The 25,008-nt window shown below is 41.6% G+C and overlaps 1 protein-coding gene across 8 annotated transcripts in view; it reads left to right on the top strand.

Annotated features, from left to right (window-relative positions):
- Positions 1 to 25,008, top strand: part of TMEM108 (transmembrane protein 108) — a 225,761-nt gene that overhangs the window by 127,216 nt on the left and 73,537 nt on the right. The window contains exon 1 of one of the 8 annotated variants that reach the window (XM_027450159.3): positions 20,748 to 20,984. The exons of the other annotated variants lie outside the window; for them this stretch is intronic. The gene's annotated coding sequence lies outside the window, so the exon portion shown is untranslated. Of the gene's footprint in view, positions 1 to 20,747; positions 20,985 to 25,008 lie in introns of those variants that run through there. 8 annotated transcript variants of the gene reach the window in all.

Below are 25,008 nucleotides of genomic sequence, written 5' to 3'. Positions count from 1 at the left end.
TCTAGGGCTGCTTGCTTTGTCCGTATAACATACAAACAACATTGGGGCAGATTTCTAGCATATATAAAAATCAATGTGGTTCCATTGACTTCAATAGATATACATTGATTTCCACCAAAGACCTGCTATTTTATTTTTGCAGTGCCTTTTTTTTGCAAAAGAGATGCCTGGACCTTCATGTGTTGTTGTTCTTATTGTTTTGTGGTTGTTTTTTTTTTTTAATCTTATAGAAATGGATTACCATTGGTATCAAATTATAGTTTCAAAACAGTGGGGGTAAATAACAATTACCAGAAAGTATAATATGCCATAACAGAAATGTAACTATATCCTCCACGGCTAATTAGCAGTTGAAAGTCAGATTCCTACATTTAATTTGGGTGTGAATAAAGTCTTTGTAATTGAAGGTTGTCAGGCGAAGAGATTTTAACAGCTAGCTTTTAATTTGCAAGGTGATTCACTTGTCAGCTGATTCACGGCTGCCACACTTCGTGGTGCACCCGAGACCCGGTGCACCCCATACACCCCGGTGTTTTAGCCATGTGCCTCTTCCTAAAAGCACCGTCATGCTGGACAGGGTCGGCGTTTGGACAAATCCTGTGACAGAAGCACTGTGAGGTATGGTGGATGTATGGCAGTGCAGATCGATTTGGACCCTCGGTGTCCATGGCAGCTCATTGAACAGGCCTGAGGCACGTTGTGAAGCACGTCAGGGAGTGATGAACGTGCACCGGTGGTGCCTTAATCCATGCCCTGCATTACTTCTTCAGTACTGAAGTACAGAGCTCTTTTATGAAGAGAAAAACATGTAAAATTACAAATGGTTTTTATACGTGGTTGGCTAGACTGCACCTCCAGGCACAGCGTGTGTTACGGCAGAAAGGCAGCATGCGTGTTGAGCTCTTCCCAGGTGATTTATGCTTCTCTTTGCTTTCCACTCCCTTCTGTTGGGATACAGTTGTACTCTTAGCACAGAGTAGAAAGAGTTCTAAATCTGGTAATTTTTCAGCCAAACTCTGTCCAGTTTTGACCTTGAATGTACCGTGACACTGCTCTGTGTAACGTAATAGCTCATTATCGGCAGCACAAATCTGAAAAATGGAGGGAAAAACCTTCAGATGGTGTGATATTGGCTGGAACTGATTAAATGCTACTCATCAGTGTCATGGCTCTGTTCTCTTCAATTTTGGACACTTGGTTCTTGTCTGCACTTTATTAGAGACTTATAGTTTAATCCGTTTAGTTGGATGGGAAGATTGTGGCCAACAATGTAGTTTTGCCTCCGTGTATGAAGTTCGCATGAAGTTTTGCATAATTCCGTTGGCACAAAGCTTTGGGATTTGACCTCTAAATTAGACCAAGTCTGGACATTTAGGCATGCAGCAAGCTTTGTCAGAAAATACTGTTGCATTGAGAGGTAACGTTGATTTTCTGAAACATAGCCATTTGGTCTAACTTCTTTCTTGAGTACAAGGTAGAGTTTCTGGTCACTGAGGAAGACTGTCCATCTCCAGAACAGGCAGTGATGATTTAGACACATAAAATATAGGAGATATAGACTCAACTCCCTGGGCCAACAGCGTATTTGAGCCATTTGTTTTTTTCTAGGTGTGAGTTTTTGAGTATGGTTTTTGCTTCATGGAAACAATAAATGTAAATTCCTTATCCCGGCGTGGAACAGAAATGAAGAAAGATATTTGAAATGCTGGCAATTTGCTTAACATTTAAGAAATCTGAATTGATGCTACATTGTGAGGAGCTCTTTTTTTAACTGATGTTTCTTGCAGAAAGAAAGCATGATGGAGTAGCTCAAACCTGTAGGACATGGTCCACTATGTCTCTCTTGCATATTTTGGAAAGTGAGAAGGAAAGTCTCCCTGCTGTGACAAGGGAGTTTCTGTATTAGCATACCAGTTTTTGGAGCTGTTACTTCCATGCTGTTGTAAAGATGAAGAAAGGTGGGATCGTGATGTAAGCTCCTCTCTGCAATGTCTCCGCTCCAGGGGAGTGGAGTTTGCATTTTGGGAGAGGGGGTGGTTCTCGTGCTGCCCGGAGGCCGCGGGCATCAGCTCTTGCTGGCCATGGTGTAGCACTCAGGTGGGACTTCAGTAGGACTCATTGTCTTCTGACAGAGACAGAACAAAGCCTTTATTTTCTCCTCCTCCAGCTTTCTCTCCATCCCCCACAAAAGAGTTATAAAAAATCTTCCCTCATAAGTGCTCTTCAAATATACATCTGTGTGCTTCTGTACACACACAGATGTGTGAGCGTATGTGGATATTTCTCGGATTCCCTGGGACGTGCAGGTGGTCAGCAGGTGGAGAGCACTACCACATAACAAATGACCTGATTAATTTTTCCCAGATAGTCCAAACAATGCCAGCCCTGCTAGTTATTTCGGGAATGTGTTACAGCAGAGCCCTGCTCAGACTGGCTTTGTTGCTAAGGAATAGCAGCAACCACACACACAAAAAAAAAGCAGATTCCTAAGCTTTTCAAAAACAATGTCTGGAGGGATTTCCCTCTGGACTTAGAGTACATTAATCTTTCCATCTCTTATCAGAATTGCAGCATGTTCATGTTCAGGTATCACAGCTTGGCTGAGGGAACATTTGTAAACACAGCCGAATGTGTCTTCTCGGAGCGTGAGGGGTCTTTTCATTTCAGGAAAGCAATTTGGCCACTTGAAATAATTCTTTACGTCTTGTGAGTTCACCTCTCATGAACGGCTCTGCTTTGGCAACCCCAGGTACGTGGAGCTTCTGTTTTACTGAATGGCACTGAATTTGGAAAGGGAGAGAGGTGTTATCGTCTCTGTTGTCCAGTGGTCAGCACCAGGCAAACAACAAAGGAGAAAAACAAAGTGATACAGCAGCAGGGCAGAGTTCTCCCCGTCTGCCTCCATCCATACGAGCAGAGAGGCTGTGCAGCATCCCTTAAAACTTGGCGGTTAAATCCAGTGGTGGTTGTGCAGGGAGGATGGGAATTTGCTGCTGCTGCTGGTGGCTTGGAATATCCCTCTTGCTGTACCTGCTGTCAGTGCCCTGTGATGGCCATCCTACTTGTGAGGAGTTTCTAATGAATCTGCTAAATGTAGTTCTCTTGGCTGCTGGATAGTGTGAGTTGGAGCTTGCAGCTGCTTTCTGGATACAACAAGAAGTAAGGAGACCTACAACTAGAGAAGAAAACGGTGAGGAAGGAAAAGAAATGTGTGTGTATCCAGTCAGTTGCAAACATCAGCACTAAGCTGTTAACTGGCTAAAAGAACCCCCAAGAGCCAGGTGCAACTTACACTTATGGCAAAAGGGTGACAGGTGCTGGGAACTGCAATAATCAATGGCCTTTTCTCTGTGTGCTCATGTGAGTGGTCAGAAAGCTGACTAACTGTGATATTAACACCTAGGGACATTAATACGAATTATTGCTCAACATGAGCTCTCCCTTTTTTGCCTTCAGAGATGTTCTGCAAAATTAATCTCTTTTCAAAGTATGGAAACACAGAAACTTTGGTCAAGAAGCTGTTTTGTACTTTGAGAGAATTTCCCTTTAGCTAAACCAACATTTTTTGTACAATCGAAATTATGAAATACACCAGAATATAGATTTTTATTTTTCCTGAGTATTACTGTCAGTGAATCCGTAGAGATGATTAAAGACCGGCTTCTTCTCTCGCCCTTTCATTTGTAAGGAAAAAAATGTGCCAGGCTCAGCAAACAGATGTCCACATGATAGCAGTCATCATCACACTTGGCTTCAAATTGTCTGTCTCCCAGATGCGGCTATGGATTGAAGAGATGGGAAGTTCTGCCTCTTGTGGTCTCTGTAGATCAGACCCGAGAGAATAGCAAAGGAGAGAAAAGAAACCTGTGTTGTTACTGGCGGTTTCTATTAGAAGGGTTTTGAAATCCCCTGCTTTCTGCACAAGCCCTTTAGGAATATCACGTTATTAAAAGAGACGTAGCCCAAAGGGCTTGGGCAGTGTTGCTGTGATGCTTTGCTCGCATCATGCTCAGCCTGGGATGGGATGCATGAAGGGTTTATTGCAAAGCTAGTGGGAAAAGGAATTCAGTTTTATCCCCAGCTCCCCCAGAGCATGGGATCACTCCAAAGGAGCGATTTTATCAGAACAGGGGCTTGATCTGAGTGCTTTTGGGGTGTACGTTTGAATTTTTGGGATGCTTTGTGTGAACTCTTCCACTGACTCCGCTTAGCACTTAAGTCCTACTCATTGGATATGCCTGGTATCTTGTTGTATATTTTAAGATGTGATGAAAATGAGATTTTCTGAATCCCTCTCTCCATCCTTTCTCTGAATAGCAACAATCATTGCAAGAATAAAATTGTGGAGATAGTAAGGCGCTTAGACCAATACTTTATTGAGGCACAACTTAAAACTCGCAGGCAATGTAACTTATCAGCCACCAGCATATGCAGGATGTATGAGCAGGATGCTTTGGGACTGGCTTTGTTCCTGGGTGGGTTGTAGATTTACTGAACAGAGAGACAATGGGTGGTCACCGTTATTAAGCGATATATCACCATCATATCACCGTATATCATCATCATATCACCATATATCACAATGTATCACCATCAGCATCGCAGCCATGGGTTGTGCTGTACATGGCACACGTGTGTCGTGGTTCTTGTGCTGTGATCTGCCACCTCTGTAGGAAGGGGAGTTAGGCAGAGGTGTCAGGAAAACATTTGTCTTTAAAGAAGACTGCGTCTTTGCCTACTTAAACAAAAATTATAATGCTGCATTTTTGACATCGTTAATTTCCATGGCAACAAAAATAATCTCATAAATATGGGATTATTGCTTCAGGATCAAAGAGGGGGGAGAACCCAGGCTGTGAAGGAGAAAGTTCTTTATTTAAATATCCTAGCAGCAAAAGGAGCAACAAAATGACTCTTGAGATCTGAGCATGTTTCCTTTTTATTTCTTGTTCACTCACAACCCCCTGCAAAACACAACTTTAAATATTGAGCAAATAAAAGCAAAAACGTCCTGCTCAGCCTTACTGTATTAGTTTGTCAGCATTGCTCAGTACTTCCAAGTGCCCAGCAGATGATGAAATATTGCAGTTGGGGCAGTCAAGTGTATTTTTAATAACACCCTCTCCCTCCTAGCGGTGTCCTGGCAGGAATTGGCTGGAGGGTCTGAGCCCAAAAGAGAAAGTGATGCTGCCCACATCGTGAGCCAGGGTCACTCATCTCCCACTGCTCTTAATGGGGATTCCAGCAGAGATATCTCGTCTCAGCAGACTGGTTTTGGACTACAGCAAAAAATACCGTGGCTTGTTGAAGAATCTCGATGGAGCCCACCGCAATTTTCCCTACGAGAAGATTGCTTCAAGCATCTCTGCGTCCTCCGCTCCTTTTCATCCCATGTCATTTTGAAGCTACTTGTCTCCTGCATACCTATTTACATATCATAAAGTTATGGAGGAAACGGAGGTTTACAGAAGGCACTTGCCAGCTGCCATTTTTCCTAAAAGAAAAGCTGCAATTTAACATTAACCTAGCAATTAAGCCAAAATTTACACTAACATGCTGCTTTCTTGCATAAAAATCCCTCTGAACAACTCTGAAAATTCTCTGTGAGAAAGGTAATAGAATAATTCCTGGCATCCTTGATTTGGAAAAGCCATTTTCTGGCATGATTGATATTTCCTTTGTGTTAGCATGGGAGGCCATAGAAAGAGGAGTAATCTCTCTAATGGGTGTACTCCACACTGGTGCCTGGGGTCCATGATACATTTGTCAGGCTTTAATTAAAGTGCTGGAGTTGAATTTCCACAGTAATTAACTTTTATTTGCAGTTATACCATGTCTCTCATTTTTGACACTGACACTTCCCTGTTAGAGATAGGAGCAGCAATTGGCACCAAAAATAAAGAACGTAGAAACGAGGAACAATTTAAGAAACAGAGTTGAATTTTCTATGGATTCTGAAAGGAGGCAAAAACACATTTTCTGCCAAAGTGGTTTTGTTGGTAGCTACCTAACATGTTTTCTCTCGTGCATAAACAGACGTCCCATTACCTTGGCTACCCTTCCTTATCCAATGTCCAGTGGTAAACAAGCAACTTTTGTTCAGCTGTCAGCATGTGCCCAGGATCCAAGTTACACCAGGTCTTTCTCATCGTCTTGTAGAAGTGTTGGTTGGTTTTTGGCAAATGCTGACTTTTAGGCGTGAACAATATACTTGCTGGGGAGGCTATTCAGATATTATCCCTTGACTGAGACTTCTGCTTCAGCTATGGGTAGGATAGTTGAGAGTAAACATCACAGGGGGCTACATCTTATTGTCAGCAGTGGTTTTGGATTGCAAGAATCTCAGCCTCATTGAATGTACAAATTGCTTTTATTAATAGGAGTTAGTTACTTACATCTACTCTTTAGATACAGCTCTGACAAGTATTTTTTCAATCCACTTTTAGTTCATGTAATTTTCTATTTGGATTTCACTCATACTCTGAAGCACTCTTATGTAAGAACACAAATAACAAGACCACAGATCACTGTTACTCTTTTTATTTGGATCGGACTTAACATCTTTCCCATGGCCGGAGGAACACAGACCTGGAATCCAATCCCTTTCCGTCTCAGCTGCTGCTCGCTGACCCTTTCATAGACCCATTGAGCTCCATTTTAAGAATTATTATTATTTTTTATTATTATTCTACTGCTGCAGGCTGAAATCTCTGCTGATTAGTGTCTGCCCTCTGATTTCCACAATGAATATGTTCGCAACCAGTTCACACCATGCCCTCACCTGTGCCAACAAACATAGCCCTGTGCTCCCAGGTGAGATAGGTGAGAGCATCCTTGTACTCTGTTATAGCTGTGTTAAAGACTGAGCAAAAATTAATTTCCTAGGCATCTGAACATTGTCTTGTCTCACTCTCATGATAATTTGGTGCCTTTCAAAGAGGAGCAGACTGCTTGCTAGCTTTTTTTTCCCCTCAGACCTGTTGGTGTAGTCCAATCTTAGGGTTTGCTTTCTATAATTCACAGCTGCATCTTGTTCCTCAAATACTCAAAGCTTATTCTCTGTTTCTAAACTACAGATGTGGACTTGCTGATATAGCTTTGAAACAGGCAATAGGATGATGCTACCAATAAAGATACAGCTAAGAATAGCACCACGTCTGAAATAAAGCACTGGAGATAATTAAGTAGAACAGTGTAGTAAATCAGCATGGCACTAAAGGGCACGACAAAGACCATGAAAAAGAAAGGTAATAAATTGCACGGTGAGAAATGCTAATTGATCATTGTTTGCAATTTCGAGCAGTGTCTCCAGATTTCATTTTAATATTTCTTGTGGACTGAAAAGCAAGTGCAGTGCTGAACTGCCTATGATAAAATAGGAGCGTGGGCGCTAGGGAAAGACGTGGTCTATTCAAGCACAAAATTCCTGTTAGAATATTCACTCTGGGAATATATTTCCAGATCTTTTACCTATCTAATTTATAAAGCACCATGGTTTGCTTTCTCTGATTCTCTTGGAAGACTGTTCCATAACAGAATGTGTCTGGGTACCATGAAATCTTTGTGATACTCTCCCTATATTTTTATCTTTCTGTATTTGTCTTGTTTATCCTACTTCTGCTATCTCTATACTTCATATGCTTATACAGTATTTATCCACTGTCTACTAAAATTGTTCCTTGTTGGTAATCCTACCACCTGCTTCATCACATTTAGTTTTGAACTTACTGCAGAACCAGAGCTCTTGGGTAATACTGGGTCATAGCCTGAGTAGCATGTTTTATGTAAAGGCGCTCTAGACAGACCATAGGGAGGAATCTCATCTGTCTGTTCCACTCTAACACCTTGTTGAAAGGAAAGTCAGAGACTCCAGAAGCCTTGGTTTGAATTCTGACCCTAATTAAATCCCCAAATCTGATTGGGCGTTGACCAGTTGGGCTGAAATCTATTTCACGAGGTCTTTGTCTAAAAAAGGCCCATTCATTTCGGGCAAGGCACCTAGACCTCCATTTAATGGTTGTGCTGGGATGGGCACCTGCAGATAGTGAGCCAGCCTATTTTAAGACAGGGCTTCATCCCAACTGTGTTAAGACAGGATCAGTTCTCACCCAGGATGCCCCATCTTTTTGCATTGATTAAAAAAGAGCTTATGCAACGAGCTCAAATGAGATTCCAAATTTTTATGTAGCTAAACTAAGGGGAGATAAGCCTTGCCTCATCTGCACTGCTAAGCTGGATAATAATTCCTCCAGACACCCCGGTGTTCTGTGAAACAAGAATTAGTGCACTTGGTTCCTGCATTAACAGAGGGGAAATCCATTGTTGAAGTAAAAAATATTTGCGGCTTTGCTTAAAAACTTTTGTGTGATGTGCTGTATTGCATGCTGTTCCTGTTGATCTTTTATGTTATTATTTCATTTCCAGTATTTCCTTCTTCATCTGTGGAGCATTTTGTGACATAAATGCACACCACTTTTCTTCCAGGATCTTTTTCCACCCAGATCTGTTACTTCATATTTTACAGAGATATCTCCTTTACCTGGAGTAGGAACTCCTGCCTATTGATTGTCCCTTGATGGCCTTTTGCAGACCCATCGGAGTCCACTTTGCTTCTGACTGCCTCAAAACCACAACTTTGAACGGGAAACCACGTAGTGGTCTTAGCTATGCTTGATCCAATAAGCTCTGATGAAAAAAAAAAGGATTTATTCCCTGGAGCATGGCATCACACTGTGTGGCTTTTGCCTTCTTTTACCTTCAGCTGACTCTCATCTTTGGCAGAACATTCTCCCTTATCTGCAAAAGACCGCATAGATGTAACACAGATGTTTCGAGTGTGTCTGTCATGCCTGGAATCGCAAGCTCTTGGCTCCTTGCAGAGATGCTTCTTTATTTGTAGATGCTATCTAGGTTTATTTGTAGACGCTATCCAGCTTTTGCGGTTCCCAAACCTTTAAGCTGTTTGAAACCCTGCCATGCACGGGGTGAAACTGGGACTCCACATCCATTTGGGAGGCTCTTATGCTGCAAGTGCAAGGGCAGAGCGTGCCGTGGCATTGACTGGAATCATCTCACCAAACACACAGGCCTTGGAGGCACCTGCCTGTCATCTCCAGCAGCTGTCTCTCCTCGCTCTTTCTGTAGACCAGCAATTGTCCTTGCAAAAAAACCTTCAATTAGCTCAACTACTGTGCATCTAGTGCCTGTGCTTAATGTCCCTGACAAAATGTGCAGGATTTTTGAACAGATCATCTCAGTTTAATGTTGTCCAGAGGTCTCAGAACATTAATGGTTGTGGATATTTCACCGAGTCAAGGCACAGAGGGAGGAAATAACTACCTGAGCTTTAAAGCTGTGTGGGGGTTTATTCTTTTCACCCAAATTATAGGCTAGAGTCAGTCTGTTTCTCTCTGTTGCTTCTGCTAGAACTGTTCTGCCTCAAATGAATAATTCAGGGGTCATTAGGCAGAGAGTGTCAGAGAAATTGGCACTGTCGCCTACTGGACTGGGCACTCATGTTACATGCAGGGGACTTGGGCTCAAGCCCTTGCTGTTTTGACATGTTAATTATTTATACAAAATGGAATAGCTCTAGCAGGGCACTGAAGGAATCCATATGTTACAGTGCTCAGCAGAGTGATGGGTAGAGAATTTAGCTAGCTTGTGGATAACTAGCTATCCCAGGTGTATAACTGAACCACCAAACCGCAGGGTGCATCCTTATTTCTCTGAGAAAAGAGTTGAAAGCCTGTTTTCTCATCCAAAAAGGGAGAGGAAATATCTGAGACCTCAAAAAAATGGGATGGGAAGCATATCTAACTGATGAAGCTGAACCACTCTCAGTCATATGCACCAGCAGAAAGTGTCAGCATCGCACATCACGCTTCCAGTTTGCATCTCTGCAAATGAGTCACCAAAGAATGTGGCAACACTGCATCAGCTCTGCTGTCTCTGCAGTACTCTAGACCTGTGAGCTGAGGCAGTGAAAACCAAGCCAAAAAAAAATTTAACTCCTGTTTAGGTAATTCTTCAGAATACATAAGTAGTTGGAGCTGGAATAAGAAATCAACTAACTCCTTAAATTTGCAGTTTGTGGCTAATGCCATTCCAAATTCTATATACAAAGAACCTATATATAGTCTAAGTACACAAATACACATCGTCCTTCTACTGGCATGTTAATCCTATTTACATGGTCAGCTTTCTTTAGAAGTAAGGTGCCAGAAAAATCTTGCAAACCCTAGGTAAGATAAATCTGAAAATGTGGGTGTCGTTCGCAGCACGATAGGACAGACTGACAGAGTGATGGAGATGTAAGGAATGGGGGCTTGCAGAATGTGGCTCCTGTGTGCTAGGTTACTTGGGCAGTCTGAAGATAAAGATACGGCCTGTTTTTTCCCAAATTCATTATGAGGAGGATTATTCAGGGTTGTGATTGAGTCACGGATAATGCAGAGGTAGCATATTTTCAGTGGAACGTGTAGAGAACTGAGCTGTATGGATAAGTTAGGGAGCTGCAGCACGAGATTTTCTTTCTAAGTGAATTATGAAGCATTTGCAGTTTACCCAGGATGCCTACTGTTAACTTTTACCAACAGCAGAACACCAGATTCAGTGGGCTGCTGCTTTTTGTGACCCTACCTGCCTTATAGGTTCAGTTGGTTGTGACCATTGAGACAAATCCCCGTTCTTTGGTGCGAGATGTTCTGTTTTCTTATGAAAACTTAGATAATTTATAGAAAGTCACCTTCTCTCCCAGCCCAAACAAGCTATCCTGGAATTGCTCTTTATTTGTATCACTGCCTGTTCACTTCAGCATTTTGGTGAAAAGCAAGGGAAAGACTTTTGTTGTGCTGTGTCACACAGCACGGTCGGTTCTAGTCCTACCTGGTGGGAGCAGATGCATCTACTTCTCCTTCTTCAGAAACGCCTTGCAGGGCTTTGAGACTTGCAATGGCCTATTATCTATCAAATAACAGATGTCTTCACAGATTAGCCTCTCTGAGTAAAAACACAATCACACCAAACAAAAGCTGATGATTAGCTAGTTGAATAACAATAGGCGAACTCCAATGCAGATGTACAGGAAACAAGGAAAGGATCAGAAGCTTATATTTCTATTTTTCTGAGTTCATTACATACATTCATTTTTACAATAAAGTCTTAATGTTAAAGTTGCAATTATGCAGCTTTCTGTTTCTGAGCTTCTAACTTGTGATTTTTTCAAATTAAAATAATGTATTAATATTTCCTCCAATTACATGCTAATAAAAGACTTAATTCAGTTTGCATACAATTAATGCATTTGTTGCAAAAGTATTCTATAAGTTATTGAGTTTATTTCACTTAATTCCTTTAAATATTTTTTTTCAGCTAAAGGTTTGCATTCACATCTTCCAATTTTCATTGAAATTGAAGTCTGCAGTGATACCTTCTGTAAATCATAATACACCTCTGCATGTTTGGTACAGACAAACCAGAAGTTTCTCTTGAATGATTTGGAGGAAATTATGTGAGGAATCAGACTCTACAGGACTTCCCCTGTTTGATGGTTTGTTTGCTTCTGTGAAAAGATTCAAATTCCTGATGCTATTTGGTGGGTTAGAGTCTTCCTGAATGCAGAACAGCACAGAGAAGTACTGTGTTGACCTTCAGCCTGGTAAAGATTGCCAGATGCTTCTCTCAGTAAAGCCTTTTTGGTACCATTCAAAGTGAAATTTTCCAATCCAGAAAATCTCTGTTGCAATTTCTGTATTTTTTTTTCATTTCAGTAAAAGTAGTTTCTAAAAGAATAAAGATCCAGAGAAAAAAAAATCATATTTCATGAAGTTACGGTATCTTCCAATATTTTGTGGGCCTTCCTCATCACAGATCAGGAAATTTGTCAGGAAGAGAGATGGATGCAGGACAAAGCCTAGAGGGACTTACTGAGGGCACTCAAGGTTAAAGGTTTTTGCATTTCAGTGGAATTTTCCGAGATCAGTCTGCATTCTGGTCCAAGAAGCCCTTGTTCACATGCAATGTATTTATTTATTTTTTAAGTTTTGCAGCTCAGCTCTCCTAGGATTTTGTCAGCAGAGCAGGGATGCAAAGGTTGTGCCCAGGATCCAGGTGGTCGACTCAGGCAGAGAAACGAGAGAAAGGGCAGTGCTGGGATCTGGTTCATCTGTAGGAGGAACTGGCAGTGGGGCAGAGAGACGAATATGTGGAAATAAAACAGCAAGACAGAGGCGCTGAGGAGGATTGAGTGGGAGTGGGAAGAAAGGATGGTGACACTATGCAGGAGAAAGGGAGGATGGCAGGGCTTGGGCAGAAGAGATCAGGTAAGGCAAGGTCAGGGGAGGAGCCTGTCATCATTAGACTTAATCCCCCCTAGCACTTGAAATAGAAAACAGGATTTCCACAGCTGAGTGTTCCTCACTCCCCTCCCTCTCCCTTGTGCCTGTCCCACATAAAGGACAGCACCTGAAAGGGTCAAGGACCTAAAGATCCCAGTTCTCCAGAGGATTGTGTGGCTGTCCATGCAGTTGTGTGATACTGTTCTAAGCTGGAGTCTTTTTTTTTTCCTCATTTTCCTTTTCTAAAACTGTGAAAGTTACACTGAGAAGCCCCTTAAGGGTGCAAAGCAAAACTGTCTTAAATGAGGGAAGATTTCAGTCAACACTGCTCAGATGAATCAATATTTTATTTTATCTTAGTAGTTCATTATGCCACCCCTTCCTCCCATAACTGTACATCATTCACATCCAGGTTTGAAGCCAGAGTTATTAATTTCCTGGGGAGCACTTCTGCGGCTCTTATTATTGCGGCATCTGAGTACTTTGCAAACATTAATGAATTTATCTTCACAAGGTACCGAGGAGGTGAAATGGCGCTCTGCACCAGGGGAAAATGAGGCACAGAAACACAATGTTAAGAAGGGATGTTTCATTTAGATGCCCAATTTGAGATGTTTGTGCCCCAGTTTCACAGAAACAGCGTTTGATTGCACTTCCTTTGTTCTGGAGTGGGCTTTCGCGGACTCCATCGCAGCAGGAATTGCTCCACGCTCGCACGGATGAGAGTGCAGGTGTTTTGTGCTCTGCTCTTAGCAAACAAGGAGGATGCAATTAATGACCACCAGCACGGAGTTTGGTGTTTGTGTCTTTTTGGTACTGCACGCTGAGGTAGGGAATGCAGTTCCCCAGGGCAGCTTTTAGCAGCCTGAAGAATGGCTCTCCACGCCATTACCTCCCTCTCTTTGGGCTGTCCACCGCCACTAATGGCGAGGCAGAGATGCAGCAAACAGCAGGTTCCTTCTTGGCGTGACCTTGACTCATTGAACGCGTGTTCTTACACTTAATGAGGCCGGATTACTGTGGACAAATAAAAAAACGAGTGTGCAAGTTTATTATTTAGACTGTCACTGTGTGTACAGGCCGGAGCCAGTGCCAACTTGTGCTCTGCAGGGATGGCTGTACCAAAAGGGCTCTCACTGCTTCTTATTGATTCCTGTCTTCTTTAGCTGCCATGGCAATGGTAACACTGGTGCTGGGGCTTCTGAAGCAAGAGAAGCCGCAGTTTTGTTTGAAAAGGATTCTTCATTGCATCCCTGGGCTCAGTTGTAGGAGCTGCTATGGGGTGCGGGTGGATCCGTGCTATACAACAGACTCATAGCTGGACACCTCCCGGTTTCCATTCCTGCAGGGATGAACTCGCAGCTCAGAATTTAATTGCACCCAGAAGAGGCAGCACATTTCCCCCAGCCTTTTTACAGTCTATGGAAACAAAGCAAAGGTGAAGTCAGGTATGGCGTGGAAAAGGCAGTCTGTTTCCCTGGGAGAATTTTCTTTAGTAGGAAAACAGAGGGGAAGGAAGATAAAGGCCATTCTCCCCCTTTCTCCTTGATCATTCCATTTTCACATTCGAAGTCCAGTTTAATGACATCATATTATGACAAAGTAAGTCACTGGAATTACTCTGGGTTGACCTTTGGCAGCTGAGAACATGGCTTAGCCCATCGTAGTTATGATGTAGGAAAAGAGTATCTTACACACCTGAAACTGTCCTCATTACATTCTAGCTGAGGTGAATCATTCAGCCAGATGTTTATTTATTAAATCCGTCTATCAAATGTGCAGTCACCGGGATTCTTATTCTTTTCCTGCCCGTGCTGTTTCTTACCTCTATAAGAAAAACAAACCAAACCAAAACATCCTTCTTCAAACAGTGGTTTTCAGCTGCACTGCTTTACAGATCCTGGGCCAGGTGCTGGGCTCTGTATTGAAGCAAAGCTCCCCTTGGGGTCAGTGGATTTTGCCTGAGGGAGAACATCACATTTCTGGACAGTAAATGAGAGTTTTCACTAGGCTATTAAAATAAATTGTGCATCTGAACGTAATCTTACTTGACAGCATGACATGGTTTCAGATGCTGCCGGTTGAGATTTCCCATATTCTTTTCTATTTCCTTCTGGCTTACCTGCACGGCCGTCTGTGCCAGTGTTCAGCCTAGTGAAGGAGGGAAAATGAGCTGTTCAGCCAGTAGCAGTCTTGCTAGCCGCGTAAAGCAATGGGGAAGAAAATAAGCCACAGTCATCAGCGTGCTAAATCCTCTTTAAAGCTCCAGACCTGTCATGTAGAGCTAAATCTCAGACAGTGCCATTATCGGTGCCAGGTTAGCACTGGAAGCTCCCCTATCTCTCCTTCTCTTTCCTTCACTCCCCCCGCCTCCAAAGCCACGGAAGTTAATTCATCATGTTGACACAGAGCAGGGCATTATTATTCAGAGTTGCATAAAAAGTGAATTTACATTGAGCAAAACCAATAAGCCGCACCGCTCTGACATTTAGTTTTCTTGGAAACTGTTCCTATTGAACCAGGCAGGACTACAGCCATTCTCAAATGAAATGCACCACAATAACCTTGCGTAGAAAAGAACGAATAACTTGGAAATTACCAAGAGCCTATTTCCTGCCGCCTCCCTCCAAACCTAAATTTTTATGGGGCTGTATTTCTGTTTGCTGCCCTGTCAAATTTTCATTTTATTCTGTGTCAAAATGGTGTGCAAAATATTCTTATATAAAAGGGGTTGCTGTTTATGTCTGGGTCACCGAGTGGTAGTCCCCTATTCTTTCTGAGGCCACTTCTTCCTTTGACATCAAACCCTGGGGCTGAAAGTTGAGGATAAATAAATGGTGTCCCTTGAACTAGACACAGTCATAATAAACTCTGAGATGAAATGTCAAGTCTAAGCTAGTGTACTCTTCCACTTTCTGGTGTATGCTGATCAGCCCTCCAAAGCAGAGCAGTCATATTTCAGAGCTCACTTTATCTCCCTTCTCTTCTTACCATATTGAATGTCTGATTATAGGAGAGGTAGTAAATAGCTCTCTTAAAAGGAGGTTTAACCAGGCAGGCGTAGGTCAAGACATCATCTGACTTTCCATGGCGTATGACTGTGTACCTGCATTTATGCATCCATCCATCCCAATCTGCCAAGGGTATCTCTGTTCTTAGAGCATGAGTTATTATAATTTCATACAAGAAGCTACTTCAGGCAGATTTGAAGTGATGGACATTATTCCAAGATTAATGTGTGGTCTAAAATAGCTGCTCATAGGAAACTAGCAAACATTGCAGTTGGAATTGCCCCAGAACTGACACTACATCATGGGGGCAAAAGGATCCGGCAAAACACACACAGGGATCTTCAAAAATGCACCTTTCATCTTTGTTTATGTACTGATATTTTTAGTAAAGTATCATTACAGACTGTGTTGTTTTTGTTAGGAATTTATGCCCCATGTTATTTAACCAACAGTGCATATTACTATTAAATATAGTATTGCACTTTTGAGAATGGATTGTTAAGAATTCAAAAGGCAGTTATGCTTTCCTACCATTTTTTTTCCCAAATGTAATAAAATGTTTCTTTCAATCTTAGGTACTTGTATATGTCTATTATAGCTTGTCGGTGTGAAATTAGATCCTTATGCCATACTAACACGTTGTGATTAGAACTGGTTCAAAACATTCCATCCAAAACCGAGATGGAAATATTATTATTTTTAAACACGTATTTTGATTTGAAATTTATTATAATTTTCTTTTCACTGAAAAAAAAAGACAAAATGCCATGTATGTGTTTATTCATTTCTTCCTTTCCTTTTTTTGTTTCCCCTTGTCACTGGAGAGGCATGCGAGTATAAATAAGGGAATAAGGAAAGAAGCAGAAAACAGTCATCATCTGCCATCTACATACAAACCCAAACATAAATGTACAATTCAAAATTACAATCGCAATAATGAATGTGTTACTTTTTACTTAAACTTTTGGCAGCTGAGGTGTTTATATTCTCCTTAACTGTGTGATCGTGTTTGTTACGATAGAATGGGCCACATCTAGCATCTGCTGCTGGGGCTCTAGGACCAGAGTCAAAGCTCTTGTTCCTTACCCAACTTCAGTTTGCCAAAAGATGTTGTTTTTGTGGACTGGATTCAGCAGCTGATGGAGTCAGAAAGAGGATTGCATTGGTATTCCTCACTGGTGATTATTGCCTCTGTGCTTTGTAGATGTAGACCAGCTGGGAAGTTTGGAGACAAAGCAGAATGAATGGGTTTGGGGCCAGCCTCATCTATGCTTACCCTACACTGGGTCAGTAGAGATGGGCCAAAACTTAATTTGTCTGTCTTGACCTTTTTCCTCTTCTCTATCCCACCTTCTCAATCTTTACAGTGTATTGGTGAATGCTGGTAAAAGGAACCCTGTTTACAACTGAAGTTTTCAAAGCCAAAGCCCAGTCCATGAGATTTTTGTACAATTATAGGCCCTTCCCTGCTTTAGCTTGCATCTTCAGTTCACTGTAAATCAGGTAACGGTGATGCAGAATATTGAGCCTCCTTTGTGGTGATTTGTTAAGGGTTATTTGTTTAGCTAGATAATTGCGTTGCTTGCTAGAGGGAAGGTTGATCATGCAGTTAAAATGTTAGATTGAGCTGTTTCCATCTCTACTGCAGATTTCCTTGAAAGTCATCTAGGGCCAGTGTAAAACCAGTGTTTGCAGTGCTACAACAGAGGTGGTTTTGATAGCAAGGCACCTGCTTATGTTGTTAAATGCTGAAGCATCTTTCTGAAACTGGTATTTTAGCCTAGATTTCCGACATGCAGAGCACACATACTTCTCTTTGTTTACACTTGATGATTTCCATTCCTGAACATTTAAGCCAGTCAACCACTCTCTGGAATACAGTGCTACATTATGAAAGATAGAAAGGACCTTCTCTTTTGCACTTTTTCCTTTCTCTGCTTGAAATATTTGTGTTCAATCAAGCAGAATAACGTGAAAAGCCTGATTTCAGCTGCTTCACAAAGGTACACCTTTCTCCTACTCTCCATTGTTTATTAGAGCACAGGCAGAGCTGTTGGCTCGCTTGTTCCTTACACTAAGTCTTTTTCATTGTGTATCCTACAGCATAGGAACAAGGGACCAGTTTAACACAGCTGCAGAGGAGTTAACCCCGTAAACCTTGAGATCCCTGCAGCTGGAGAGAACACTTGGTGGGACCCCTTTGTACAGCTGTTGGCATCCTCATTTTCAGTGTCATCAGCTGAAATTAAAGGTGGGTCTTCAGCCTTCACATGAGAGAAACAGCCCTGTTAAAAGTGTTGGGTCTCCTCATTCCTACACAGGCGTTTAAAACAGTTCACGGGAGCCAGGCTTTAGAGGAGCCTGCTACCTACAGAGAGAGTTCGGATGAGTAAATCAGATGTTGACATCCACATTGTGGGCACCCTGAGGCAGGTGAGATGTTGTGGAAGATCCTCCTGGGAAAGCACACTGTCACAAGAGCCGTGTGGAAATGGAGCTGGTTTCTGTGTTCGTTACCTGCTGTGATTGACAACGAAAATTCAGCTTCTTTCCTTCCTGATTTTCCTAGAAGTTACAGAGGTATCTAAAACAGTTGCAGGGGGCATCTTAGGAGATGCTAGGCTGGGTAGCCATATGTGCCAAGAAAGTCTTCTAGCAGGAGAGCTTGCAGTGATTATAAAGTTTTCATGTCAAAGAGCAGACAGTTCACACTGCTGGGTGCTTCCTAGGCACAGTACCGCCAAGTGAAATTTTTGTCATGAACTTGAAATTATATTAAAGTACGTATTGTTTTGGGTCCCAAAAGATCCATAAAGAAAAAAAAAATGAAAACTTACACTGCTTAGACTTAAATCTATCGTATTTCATTAGGGGGGGGAAAAAAAGTCTTTCCAAGTGGACAGTGAGACAGTGAAAGGTTCTTTTCACTAAGGACTATTTTGGTCCAACTTTCTTGACCCAGTTGTTTCACTTTTTTTTTTTTTTAAGTCGCAACATGAAAGATGCTCCTTCCCCAAGCTCAGAGTAGTTGGACTTTTTTCCTTCAAACAGTTAGCAAAAATAGCCTGTTTCAAGCTGTGCCATAAAATTTCAGCATCAAAGTTCCAGATGGCCATTGGTAACTGCAAAGAAAGAGCTATAAGGGAAATATTTATGTAGCTAGACCTTGACATATCATTATTAGTTTTCCAGTGGAAGTAAATTCACAAAGCCTGTCCTTGCATGTGTGTTCTTTCTTGAAAAAGGCTTATATGGTTCACTTACATGTTCTGTGCCTTGTATTACTGTCAGATAACAGAGATTTTCATGTAATTGAAGTGGCAGAAGTCACTTCCTCCACCTGGAAAATACAACTGTGGCACTATGACCGGAAAAAAATTGCCTTCGCAAGCAACAGAAGACAAATGGGCACCCAGAAAGCCTTCTGTAGTAAGACATTTGTTGTAAAATTAGGGTATCTAATGGCATTCTGTAGCTCCTTAAAATGACTGCAGTGTCGCAATCTAGTGTTAGGCTGTTGCAGAAAATTGACAGTGCCCTGTGGGACTGTGTCTTTCAACCTTGATGCATAACTTGGTAACAGTAAACAGATGGTTAATTCATTTGAAACTAATTGAGAATAGTTTATGTACGGTATAACTGTAGCAAAATGATATCTAGCTAATAAGCAGTGTAGCTTAAGTAATAGTGTAGGAGAAAACAGAACAAAGGAACTGCTACTTTATAAATGCTGCTGGATCCAAATTCTACCACAGAAAAATTATAAAATTCACACATTGGCCTTCTCTCCACTCCTAATGTGTATTAATGACCAAATTCCAGTGATCCTTATAGCCACTAAGCCAACTTGATCCTTATAAATATGTTAGCTTCTTCTCAGAGCTCCACAGAGATGAGAGGTGGAAAGGAGAGGCTTACTCTTAGCTCCTCGTTCTCCAAGTGGACGGACAGACACACAGCATCATGTCTGAGCACCCATGGGAGCAAGAAGCAACCAGAAGAACTGGAGGTCAGACTTCTCTCACGCTGGAGTTGCTTTCAGAACTGTTTGCTAACAGCGGATAATTAAGAGCAGACTAAGAACTAAAGTCTTTGCACACCTGACAGAGGGTAAAGGACATTCAGTAGCTAATGTTTTGTAGTTCTTCTGATCACCTTCTCTGGGCCTTCCCGGTTATAATCAGCCCAGAGAGTAACCCTGTCTGTCACAACTTTTTCAAAAAGGTCACGGGGTTCAAGTTTGCTGGAGGGCAAGCACACATCAAAGCCAGGAAATCTCACATTAAATGACCTTTCATTTACACTCTGGTATTTTTCCTCTCAGTTTTTCCTACCCTTTCAACGCTTGCCCTTGGCTGTTCCAGTGATCATTCATAATGTTACCACAGATGCCAAGGCATTAGGCAGCCCAAGGCAACAGCCGGGCTACCTGGCCTTTCCAGACTAACTTCTTCCCCTAGCCATGGTCACCAGGACATGAGGTCCTTCAATGCCTGTCCATTTTTGTGACATTGCACACAAAGAGCATAAGCCTTTTCTCCCTCTCCCTCTCATTGACATGCCCCAGGTTCAACATGGCTAAAGGGTTCAAACACCAATACCAGAATATCCACAAGGCACATGCACAGGGGGAATCATAGATGCCCTGCAAAGCAAAAGAGGTTTTGGTGTTGTTTGTTTTTTGTTTGTTTGTTTGTTTGTTTGTTTGTTTGTTTGAGACCTTAAGCAAGCAAAAGGTGTGCACTTCGGAGGATAATTGTGAAAATAAATGCGAATTGCTCTTTCTTGGCTCTGCAAAGAAGAATCCATTCCAAAGGGTGCTTAAAGATCTAAGTATAAAGGGGACATAAATACAAAAGTTGCTGCACTCAGGATGTTATGAAGAAAGATGGTAACTGTGGTTTGCCCGTTCCAAGCAGCGGGAAATAAATCACAGCGGAAAATGTGGCACATGCTGAACAAGAACACAGAATTCTTGCTTCAAGGAATCTTAGTGCAGCAAGTTAATCATCTTTTTATTAGCATGCCCCGAAGGTTTCAGGGACATAAATTTTGCAAAATAACAGCTGGATTGTGGAAGTAGGCCATTGAATTAAGAAACAAATCACACAAACATGAAAACACAAAGCTACATTTGAGCCTTGTGTAGTCAAGAAAAGTACACCTGCTTCCTGTTATGGGACATGCTTGAATACTCTCAGAGTGGCTAACCTGTGGGAAACGGGGTGAAAACCTTGATGGTGGAATTAAAGCTGTGTGAATCTGGCCCTGAGCCAGTATTGAGTGAGAACCTGTGCCTTTTCCCATTGGCCATGAAAGCCCACCTCATGGGCAGGACCACGGGCTTTGATAAGCAATTCTGAATTCAGCGTGTGATGCAACAAGAGCACTTCAATCAGGAAGAGAGGTGGAAAAATAGAGGGTCTGGCCTTATTGCTGGGAGACGTCTGGTTGCTGTTGGAAGTACCCTTTGCAAGAGGCATTTCACTCACAGGGAAATCACACCTCCATGAGTTTTAAGTTAGGAGCCTCTGCTGTTGCCTTCTTGTAAGGATTTGTGGAGCCCTCAAGAACAGGACAATATTAAAAGGGTCAAGGTTGACTTTCCTTGGGGATTCACCAACTGAAGATGGAGGTAACTCTGGATCTGTCTTGTTTTCCTCTTTCATGTTCTTCAAAACCAGGATTAGTATAGCTGAGAAGACAGAAATAAAATAATAAAGTTTTCGTGCCTCATGGATTACAACTGATATGTCTTTTACCTATCTCCTCTTTCCATCACCTGTTTTTCATCTTCTTTGTTTCAGTCTATTGGTTTCTGTGTGACAGACTCAAAAGGCAAAAAAGGTTGTCCATTGACTGCTAGGTTTCTCTCAACACTCGTCTTCTGTTCTCCTCCATTTCTTCTTTAATTTAAGGCACCACTGGTATTTTTTTTTCTCATCAGACATAATGAATGGCTGGGAGCTGTCAGCTCTTTTGGACTCTTTTGTCTTCTATTCATCATTATGTCTTCATTGTCCTCTTTAATTTATCTGAGACGTTGAAGGGATCACTTACTGTGAAAGACAATATTGCTAGCTGTCCGTAGGGGTTTCACATATCTATTCATCATCATGCCTAAGATAAACTATATGTGAAACATTGTGCACTAAAAAGGGCAAAATACGTAAGCTCTATTCAAACACCACATTAGCTGGTATTTTCAAACACAGGTATCTAAGACTAGGCATGTAACACCCTTTGTGGTTACAAATTTCCACCAATTTTGCTATTGAAGATGGGTCTTTATAACTTAAAATGAATTTGAGTGTACAAACTTGCACTAGATTTATTACTTCTAAATATACCAGCATGAATTACAGTCTACAAGGAAAGGAAAGGAAAGGAAAGGAAAGGAAAGGAAAGGAAAGGAAAGGAAAGGAAAGGAAAGGAAAGGAAAGGAAAGGAAAGGAAAGGAAAGGAAAGGAAAGGAAAGGAAAGGAAAGGAAAGGAAAGGAAAGGAAAGGAAAGGAAAGGAAAGGAAAGGAAAGGAAAGGAAAGGAAAGGAAAGGAAAAGCTTTAATTAGACTATTATTTTCTAGTCTTTAGAGGAGAGCGAGTGGGTCTTCAGAGTGATTGGGAATATAACCAAGTAGTTAGAAACATAACTATGAATCTAGGAAATGAAGTTTAAGAATCTTTATTTTTTTTGATCCTAATCAAAGATCCAACATATTTGTAATGCATAATTCCCTCAAATAGTCAGAATGGCTCATAAAATATTGAAGCAAAATATGTTTCAAAATGAATATTTTGGCAAAGTGTACTCCTGTGAAAACTTGGGGAAGTGTTAAAAGAATAGAGTGAAGCTAGAATGAGCAGAAAACTCATCTACTCAGAATAGCTCTTAGATTTTTAAAGCTTAACACATACTTTTCAAATGCATTTTTTTTTCCTGTACTATTTTTTGTTCCTGCTCACTCTTTATATTTTTTTTTCTTGTTAATTACAGTTGATTTAAAACAGGTGGCAATACTCTGGTTTTATATTAATCTGTGCAAGGTCAGGAGCTGGCTGTGTGACTGCATTTGCCATCTGCGTGTGCATAGCTCTGCTAATCTGTTAGTGCCTAAAATTGCTCCCTTAGTTACTTCAGAAACCATGGGTTGGTGAACCAGAGCCCCCCCAGATAACACTCAGTTTGTAACCTCTCTTGTTCGTGACAGATCACAGAATCACAGAATGCTTTGCGTTGGAAGGGACGTTAAAGATCACCTTGTTCCAGTGCCCCCGCCATGGGCAGGGACACATCCCACCAGCCCAGGCTGCCCAAAGCCCCATCCAGCCTGGCCTTGAACACCTCCAGGGATGGGGCATCCACAGCTTCTCTGGGCAGCCTGTTCTGGTGCCCCACCATCCTCTGAGTAAAGAAATTTCTTCCTAATATCTAAATTTAATCTCCCCTCTTTTAGTTTAAAAACCATTTCCTATCATTACACTCCCTGATAACGAGGCCCCCTCCAGCTTTCCTGTAGCCGCCTTTAGGCACTGGAAGGCCGCTATAAGGTCTCCCCAGAGCCATCTCTTCTCCAGGCTGAACAATCCCGACTCCCTCAGCCTGTCTTCATAGGAGTGGTGCTCCAGCCCTCTGAGCATCCTCATGGCCCTCCTCTGGACTCACTCCAACAGCTCCAAGTCCTTCTTGTGCTGGAGGCCCCAGAGCTGAATGCAGTGCTTCAGGTGGGGGCTCACAAGGGCAGAGCAGAAGGGGACAATCACCTCCCTCAACTTGCTGGCCACACTGCTTTTGATGCAGCCCAGGACATGGTTGGCTTTCTGGGCTGCAAGCTCACATTGCTGCCTCATGTTGAGCTTCTCGTCAACCGGCACCCCCAGGCCCTTCCCCTCAGGGCTGCTCTCAATCCATTCTCTGCCCAGCCTCTACGTGTATGACAAGGAAGAGATGAGTAAGGAATAATTAGTTATAAGACATGGCAGTTAGATCCCATGTTCAGCCCAGGATTGCTGAAAATTGAGTCAGATACGGTAGGATGCAAGGATTTCTTTATATTCAGGTTGATTCACATGTTATTTTCCTCTGGTTCTGCTGGTAGATAAAATTAAACACAAGGCAGTGGACTTGCACTCGCTGGAGTTTTCATCTTGGTAGATACCACCATGGTTCTTCTGGTCAAACATAAAGCCATGATTCAGGCTTGTAACGCAGCGGTTCATCTGCCTGAACTCTGTGCAGTGTTGATAGTGGTTGCAAGCAGACCCTGTCTTTGGAAAATCATTGCTGGTGCGATTTGGCTTCCCAACATACAAGTAAATCTCATTAAATCTATCTTATCTTACAGTACCTGTCAGATAAATCCTTGCTTTGCATGCATTTCTTTTACACAAAAAATTCGATATTCAAAAATATGGATTTACTTGCACTGTTTTCCACGCTTTTATGTTTAACCTTAAGTCATGCCAAGAACTTTGAAGAAATTTTAGAGGTTGCAAACTCAAGGCAATTTTGGTTTACGCAGTTTTAGTGAGTTCTCGAAGTAGATTTTTGTGGCCATATAATCAAGAAGATAAATTTTCTAACTGAAGACAACAGAAAAATATCATGAAAGTTTTCAAGTGCTGATTTTTGTTTCTTTCCCCATATACACACTTATTCCTACATCTTAGCACAGGGTAAATTACGCTAGGAGTACCATCTAAATAAATAAATATTCAACAGCATCCCATTTATTTTAACCACGAGACCAGAATTTATAAGTAAAATGCTTTTATACACTACGGGTAGCATTAACATGGAGATGGAAGGGAAATATGAATCAGTTGTGGTTCACAGCCCAAAACAGTGGATCACATCACAGTTGCCAAGCACAGTGTGAACTATACAAAAAGCCTGTGTTGACCATGCTTTCACCATTAAGGTATTAATAAAAATATCTGCAGAAAAGAGTAAGAACCAGATAAACCACTGACAATATAGGTTCCATATCCCCAAGGGCTCCAGCTTTAAGTGTATGTCAGACCAGAATTTACAAGCACTGAACAATCTGGAGTCAAGTAAATACAATAAAAAATGGAGAATTTGAAATTGCAACCCTAAATGCACAGGCTTTTTCTACGTGTCTTTGAAAAGTGCTGTAATGGACCATATGAAATGCGTATGATTATGCATAAAGACTTTTTTTTTTTTTTTTAACTGTGTTTGCCTTGTTGTTTGATAAACCTCAAGGAGAAAGGGAAGACAAGGGGTCCTTCAGGAAGTCTTAATGATCCAGCATCATTATGAGCCTAATTCTGATTGAAAAATAATAAATTCATTCACAGATGATTGCTTTCAGTTAGAAGAAAACAACTTACAAATACTGAAATTTCTGCGAGTTCCTCCAATGTTTTGAGGTCCCTTTTTAAATGGGAAAGAAAGCATGAGAGAAGCCAAATTTGTGTACACAAATTGCTGTATCCAGTAACTTAACAAAACCCAAGCATCTTTTGTTACGGAGCACAGGAAAGAAAAGTTTTAATCCTTAAAGGCCTTCTGCATAAAATATATTTAAATACAGTTCTGTTTTCACAAACTGGTCGGCATTTATTCAGTTCCAAAGTGTTACTCATTGGTTTGGATTCTTTATCTTATATATTCAGGACTGCATTTTAAGTAAGTT

Source organism: Anas platyrhynchos, chromosome 2 (genome assembly GCF_047663525.1).
Source record: "Anas platyrhynchos isolate ZD024472 breed Pekin duck chromosome 2, IASCAAS_PekinDuck_T2T, whole genome shotgun sequence".
Classification (NCBI taxonomy): domain Eukaryota; kingdom Metazoa; phylum Chordata; class Aves; order Anseriformes; family Anatidae; genus Anas; species Anas platyrhynchos.
This window is presented reverse-complemented; position numbering and strand designations above follow the sequence as displayed.